The 8,116-nt window shown below is 42.3% G+C and overlaps 1 pseudogene; it reads left to right on the forward strand.

Annotated features, from left to right (window-relative positions):
- Window positions 1–7,094: 7,094 nt before the first annotated feature.
- Window positions 7,095–7,178, forward strand: LOC117052525 (annotated as a pseudogene).
- Window positions 7,179–8,116: the final 938 nt, after the last annotated feature.

The raw sequence follows: 8,116 nt of genomic DNA on the forward strand, positions 1-8,116 counted from the left end.
GCCTTTTAAAAAAGCTCATTGAAATCTACATCGATTTGTTATTTATCTAACTGCCAACAAAGACGGCCAAAAAAAAAGTCATAATTCTAGGCACTGGGGAGATTGAATTCCTGTATCACTGTTAGCTACATTAACTTGCTTCCTGGATCTCAATTCAATTAGGACAGCATTCCCTAGCATTAATAAATCAATACGGATGCCATTTTGATACATATATTTGAATGTCTTTCATTATATACTACAGGGGCAAGGATTAGAGTTGAAGGCGAAGTTAATGGGACATGACAAGGCAGATCAGGTTCGGTAGGTAGAGCTTTGGAGCCGTTAGCTGTAATTGCTTTCTGTTGCAAAAGATTGTGCCAACGATACACTGCAGCTGTTTAACAGGAATGGTGCAAGCCAAGATCCCCAACAGGACAGGCGAGAAACCAGCAGGTGAAGCTTTTTTCGCCAGACCCTCCAAGTGTCCCTATTTTCCAGGGACTACCCCAGATTTACATAAGCCATCCCAGTTTCTGATTTCACCCTAGAATGTCCCACTTTTCCGTAGGATGTCCCTATTTTTATCGGAGAAATGCAGCCCTCCAAGCTTGTCTATCTGGCCCTCAGAACAGGCCACACCCTTCACTGACCCTGCTTCACTGAATGCTTATGCTTGATGGAATGTGTCCTTGACCTCCAGTAATGTTTTTTGCTTGCCTGCATGGAGGATAGAGAGGAATGGTTGAGTATGTATGTGTAGAAGCTAGACCACTCTACAATGCTGATATTTATATTTGCTGCCCTGTCTGCTTTTGCCTCTGGCTCTGACAACCAATGGCATGCGGCCCTCAGAAGATTGCCCTGAACAGAATGTGGTGCTCTGGCTGAAAAGGGTTCTCCACCCCTTCCATAGGCCAAGGGGTGGCAGTCTTCTAGGACCAGGGCTGGCACCACAAGCTGGCACTGATGGGCACTAGCTGACTCTGTACACATTGAGCAGAGCCCCCCTTGACCTGCTCCACCTCTTCACGCTTCCAACCTGCTTGCTTGTCTGCTCACCTCTCACTCTGGCCCAGACAGCAGTGGTGGTGAGAAGGAAGAGCAGGAGGTAATACCACCTGCTCACTCCTTGGGTCTCTCCCTGGCAGGCAAGCAAGTGAAGGTGGCAGAGGAGCAGTAGATTCACTGAGAAAAGGGGGTACACTTCACACTGGCCCTTTGAATTCTCCTATTATAATAGAGAGCCTTATAATGCCTCTATGTCTCTCTAGTTCTTAAGATCTCCCCTTTTCAAATTGATTGGGACAGTCATGATTGCCAAGTGAGAAGCTCAAATCCTTGTTCCTTATCCATTCCCTTTGCTGCTAGGTTCCTTAAGAAGATATGAACCGAGTCGTCCATCAACATGACTCCTGGAGACAATCAAATAGGCACCTTGCAAAATGCAGTATTCATCTCTTAAAGGTCTTAAAAGCATTTCTCAATTATGAATGGTCTGGAGGGAGTGATTCCTAGTGCATCTAGGGATAAATAAAGATGGAAAATAATAGCATATCAATAGTATTGCAACTTACCTTCTCTCTTGGCACATAGGGACATACCTCATCCCACTTGTTCTTCAAGACTAGATAGACAAAAGATTACATTTAGGAGCTTGAAAATGCAATTATTGTCCATCTTCATTGGATAAAAAGTATTACAATTCAATCATACTCCTTTTCTCTTGGAATCTGCCAGAGACAAAAACACCCCACAAATTTGTATCAGCAAGATCAAATCAAATCAAAAACAGCAAAAACATAAATAACGTTTTTGACCAAAAGAGAAAATTGAAGCAGAAGGCATGCATTACATTGCAAAGTTTTAGGTCCTGCAAGGAACAATATGCAAGGCATTCCTTCCATTTGAAAACATTATTCTTGTACAAATAAGCTGGTGGCTATAGGAAGCTGCCTTACACTTTATTTTAGATCTTGTTGTGATTTATGTGAAAATTGCTCAGTTTGGTTGTGCATTTGTTAATGTTTTCTTTAGGCCTATTGTTCACAACTACTTCTGTTATGTTGCATTTATTTTATTTTTTCATGTTGCCAGCCGCCTTGAGCATTGTTTGAACTGTGAAAAGGCAGCATACAAATAAAATTATGTATGTACAACTTTTGGACATTAACTCAGTATTGTCTATACTGACTGGCTGTGGCTCTCCAGGGTTTCAGGCAGGAAACTATTTCCAAGGCCTACTTGGATATTCGAGAATTGAACCTGGGACCTTCTGCATGCAAAGCAAATGTAGGGGATGCTATCTCTTAGATATCTGGGGTCTGGGTCATTTAGGGCTTTAACACTAACATGGGCCTCTTGAATTGGGCTGGGAATGAACTGGCAGCCAATGCAGCTGTTTTAAAACATGAGCGATATGAATTCTAAATGGAACCCCAGACAGTAATCTGGCTACTGCGTTTTGGACCAGTTGAAGTTTCCAAGTTGTCTTCAAGAGCAGCCCCAGGTATAGCACATAGCAAAACTTGCATATATATTAGCATATAGAGATCTCTTGCATATCTGTGTCCTCACTTGTTCTCCTTTCTGGTGATGCATAAGTGGCCACCTTGAAAGCATCTGCTACAGTCCTGGCTTACAGACTGTCCCCATAAAACGTGTGCAAAGCCTCTCCACTGGAAGCTGCCAGATGTGGCTCGCCGGGTGCAGTGGAGCTGCTGTGCCATCTTTCTGGCAGGTGGGTCACTGTCACTTACTGGGAGGGAGAAAGGTGAGGTGACAGGGAGGTGGGTGTGGTGTAAATGCCCAGTGGAGCCAACACACCGACAGAACCAATCCAGCGCTCCTGCTGGTGTTTTTCCACTGCAATAATCTCTCTGCTGTCTTGGATGCTTTATCTGAGAATCCTGCATTGCAGGGGGTTAGACTTGATGACCCTTGGAGTCCCTTCCAACTCTGCAATTCTAAGATTCTATGCCAGGGTTTGAACCAGTGGCCTTCTGCATGTGAGCAGATGGTACACCACTGAGCTCCAAGCCCTTTCCTGCCTTGCTGTTGTTTTTTAAATTGTGTGTGTGTGTGTGTGTGTGTGTGTGTGTGTACCTGGGTGAATATTGGATTGTAAGTAGTTATGCTCTCTAAACAAGGGACCCTCTAGAGTGGTTGGTTCTACTGGAGGGGGGAAACTAAGCTATTAAGAGCAATTAGGACTTGGAATGCTCTTTGAAACCAGGTGGCTTTGCTTTAAAATGCACCTTCATCTGTAGCAATAAGGCATTTATGTACTTTTTCCATACTTTGAAAAATACAAAGAGGTGGAAGATCTTTTTCATTACCTATTTTATCACACACCCTCCTAATCCAAACCAAAGATTTACTCAAATGTTGGAATAGAGGGAATTGTCCATTTTGCTTCTCCCCATTTCTCATTTTTACAATCTTAAATTCAGTTCCCCACATTTCTGCAGCAACTTGCAGGGATGGGGAGGGAGAGTTTAAAAATCCTCATGAAAATTCAGCAGCATTTTAAAGTGACTGTCTCCTAATAAACAGAGGAAGCTGGCATTGGGGCTGCCACTGACACTCAGCATTTGCCATCTGAAGCTAATGACTCACTCTGCCAAATGGCTGGACTGGCCTTGCATGTCACATTTTCTTCCACCCAAATTTCAACTTACTTTGGCGTAAGCGTCATCAAGCTCAGCTGGATGAATCTGTCAGTTTTGGTTCCTCTCAGGTTTCTCGTTTTCCCAGTCTGTAGGAGAACATTGCCATGCTGGCTGGGGCTGATGGGAGTTGTAGTCCAAATCATCTGGAGAGCGCCAGGTTGGCCAAGTCTGCCATAGACCATATGACAGGGAAAGAGTTTGTGTCATTTTAATGGAACAGCAGCAGGATTTCATTTTAATGTTCATTTACATTCTCCCAAGTTTTTTCCTCTATGTTCTGCCAGAACTCCAGGAACCTCAGCTCACTTGCACTTCTGTCTCTCCCTCCCTCGCTTCAAGTTTCAGACCATTCAAAGCCAGACTTGTAAGAGCTTTGCACTTTCCACCGCTTGCCAGGCTAAACATGGTGACGGCTGCCCTTTCTGAGCTACCACATGCAGGTTCATGACCTCTGGAGGTACACAGGACGTTAACCTCCTCTGGGGTCCTATTTAGCTTGGCCATATTGGACTAAAAGAAATGAAACGTCTATTCAATTAACGAACTGTGAATGAGAAGTTTTCCACCTCCTAGTTGTACATTTCCCCATAAACAATAAGCTCACATGCGTGTGGTTTTCTTTTTTAAAAAGGAAAAAAGAAAAACCTGTCGAAAAACATGACAGCGGCTCTTACTCAAAAGTAAGGAAGAGCTCTTTATTCAAGCTAAAAGTGGTGCAGGCTCAGCAGGAAGAACAAGGCCCAGAAGTCGGGATTCCAAAGTACATGGGCAAGGCAAGACGTTCATAATAAAGAGAAGCCAGGAAGATGACACACAGCTGGCACATCTCTCCAAACAAGTTTGTAAAGATGGAAGAGGGCTTGCTCATGGGGACTCTCCCTTTGGTTCACTCCTGCATGTGTGCTCCATCCGTGCAGGTGCATCTGATCGTACCTACAGAAGTGGCACCTTGTTCTTGGTGACAGGACTATGTGCTACCCCTCTGCCTCCATCTCCTCCTGTTCAGCCCTGGCTGACTGAAGTCCTCCCCCCACCCTGATGTGGCTCTGCATTCCTCAGGAGGGGTGGGGAACAGACACGTCAAGCTGCTCTCTTCCATCCCTGCATGCCTGCCTTCCAACCCCCCTGTATCTGCTCCTAACTTCCCTCCTCCTCCTCTTGTGTCTGTGGATGCCAGACCATGCCACAGCTGAAGGGCCTATGACACCTACGTACACCTACTGTTAGGGTGGCCAGATGAAGAAGAAGAAGAAGAAGAAGAAGAAGAAGAAGAAGAAGAAGAAGAAGAAGAAGAAGAAGAAGGCAACGTTCCTGCACCTTTAATATTTGCATGAAAAGTTGCACCTTGTCATGCAAATATTAAAGAGCCAGTGTGGTGTAGTGGTTAAGAGCGGTAGACTCGTAATCTGGGGAACCGGGTTCGTGTCTCTGCTCCTCCACATGCAGCTGCTGGGTGACCTTGGGCTAGTCACACTTCTCTGAAGTCTCTCAGCCCCACTCACCTCACAGAGTGTTTGTTGTGGGGGAGGAAGGGAAAGGAGAATTTTAGCCGCTTTGAGACTCCTTCGGGTAGTGAAAAGCGGGATATCAAATCCAAACTCTTCTTCTTCTTCTTCTTCTTCACCTACTGAAAATCCTTTTTTTTAAAAAAAAACACGCAATTGCAGAAGCCCTGTCCTCTTTTGAATCTGGCCACCCTGCCTACTGTACCCAGACTCTTCACACCTGAGAAGGAAGAGATATACTTGACAGTATTTGGGAGGGGGAGTCACATTAATTGACAGATACAAGGTTGGATATGGTACAATATGGATCTATTCTAAAGCAGCATCCTTGAAATTTTAGCTATGCCACTGAAGAAGACAGTCAAAACATGCCTAGCAAGCAATAATATTCACCTGTATCAGATTGTTCATGGAAACTGATTGCAGTGGTTATTAGATGCCAAATAATTTAATCTGTACGCTACCATGTTATTTATAACATTGCAGGGAGTTGGACTAGACCCTGGAGGTCCCTTCCAACTCTACAATTCTATGATTCTATATATTTCAGCTTGAGAAGTAAAAGTGCCTTTCTATGGGTGTATTCAGACTTGGAGATGATTGTGTTCATTTTCTTGGTTATAATCCTAACACTTTTGCTCCGGCTTCAAACATTCCCTTGGAACTGTGCCCTTTTGATCGATACACCACCATGTTGCATTAAACTCCATTCACACCAGAGTACATGGTGTGACACTACAGAGGAAGTCATGGAGTGTCACCACCACCATTCATGCACATGTATGTTTCTGCTCACCCCTGATTAACCCATGAAAATGGTGGGGAACTGTATGCTGCAATACCAACTCAAAAGTCATCATGTGAGTGGCTGTGGCCATGAAAACAGCAGGCAAATTATAGCACAAAACTTCCACAATTTTCCAGGTTAAGAGGGCTGCCAACATTTTTTTTTCTTTTGGGGGGGGGGGACAGCACACAAATGAATGCTAAACTTCCACTAGATTTACAGAATAGCTTTTACTTTGTGTGAAAAATACGAAAATTGCCAGGTAAGGAAATATCAGGAATGGAATAGAGGGCTTTCTGACTGCCATCTAAATCTGGATGTGAGGCTTCTTTCAGTCCCTTTTATTATTGATACAAATCTGGAAGGGAAACATCAGAAAAAGGAACTGAGTTGGGGCCCAGCTGGTTGCAGGTGTTTTGATGATTGGGCGCCGGGGGGGGGGGTGCTTTTGGTTACATGCTTTTAAAGGCAACACAAGCAGGAAGTTGATTTTTACGTGCTAGTCTCCTTGCTGTATGCTTCTAAACTCTCTTAAATCCAGAACATCTAGCAATTTGGACTAAAATTGCCACATTACTTTCTGGGGGAAACTCCAAGGGCCACAGGTCAGTGGTGGACAGGGTCAGAGGCAAAAGTGGCTGGGCCAGTAGATGTTAATTTCACCTTTGTGCAGTAGGCTAGTTTCTGCATAACCCTCTCTGTCCACTAGGCGAACAAGAGTCATTACCAGAATTCCATACCCCTTAAGCATCCCGATTTGGCCTTTGCTGATGATTTGGTGTTGACTTTACAAGATCCAGAATCCAGTTCGATAAGGGTTTGGGCAAGTTGCTGGTTTCAAGTTAAATAAAAGCAAAACCAAGGTTCTAGACAAAAATTTATCAGTTGAGGAAAATAAAAATATAGAAGAAGCAACTGGTCTGAATTTTGTCAAAAAGGTGAAGTACCTGGGTGTGAATATAACAAATAAAAACCTCAATTTATATAAAGATAATTAAGTTAGTCAACCTTTTATTGGCATCAAACAAACAAACATACATACAAAATAGAAGCGGATTAATACTTTCACAGTGGCACAAACTATGTTAGAAGAGAAAAGAGACAAGACTCCGCTGTCCACGATCACATCTCTGGGACTCCTGATAACTCCTGATAACTTCTCGGCCTTTTGGCTAAGATCAAGTGTAGTATAAAGATAATTATGATAAATTATGGAATGAGATAAAGAGAGATTTAGAAATATGGTCAAATTTGAAATTGTCATTGTTGGGTAGGATTTCTGTGATTAAGATGAATGTATTGCCAAAGATGTTGTTTTTATTCCAAGCTATACCTATTGTTGACAACATGAAATGCTTCAAGGAATGGCAAAAAATATTGTCAAAATTTATCTGGCAGGGGAAAAAACCCAGAATTAAGTATAAAATATTAACAGGTGTAAAAGAGAGGGGGGGATTTTCCCTGCCAGATTTAAAGTTATATTTTGAACCTGCTGCATTTTGTTGGATAAAGAATTGGATTATGTTAGAGAACACAGATGTATTAGATTTGGAAGGTTGTGACAATGTATTTGGATGGCATGCATATTTATGGTATGATAAGATAACAGTTCATAAAGGCTTTGAGAATCATATAATCAGAAAATCTTTGTATAATGTGTGGATAAGATATAAACACCTTTTAGAAAGAAAAACACCTAGGTGACTGTCACCTCTGGAGGCTAAAACAAAGAAAAAGTTGAATATGAAGAGTAAATGGTTAAAATATGTGGATTTATTGGAGGAGAAAGAAGGTGGATTTAAGTTAAAATCTTATGATCAATTGAAAGACAAATTGAATGACTGGTTGCAATATTATCAGATAAATGAAATGTATAAGCAAGATAGGAAAAAATGGTTTTGCTATAGAAAAATCCAAGTTGGAAACGGAGTTGTTGGATACAAATAGTAAAAAATTATCTAAGATGTATAATTTGTTGCTAGAGTGGCACACAAAAGATGAAATGGTGAAAACAGTGATGATTGATTGGGCAAAAGATATAGGGCACAACATAATGTTAGAGGACTAGGAACGGCTTTGGACGAAGGGTGTTAAGTTTACCGCATGCTACGTGTTGAAAGAAAATATGATGAAAATGATGTATAGATGGTACTTAACACCTGTAAAATTAGCCA

The sequence above is a fragment of the Lacerta agilis genome, chromosome 8 (genome assembly GCF_009819535.1).
Source record: "Lacerta agilis isolate rLacAgi1 chromosome 8, rLacAgi1.pri, whole genome shotgun sequence".
In the NCBI taxonomy this organism is placed as follows: domain Eukaryota; kingdom Metazoa; phylum Chordata; class Lepidosauria; order Squamata; family Lacertidae; genus Lacerta; species Lacerta agilis.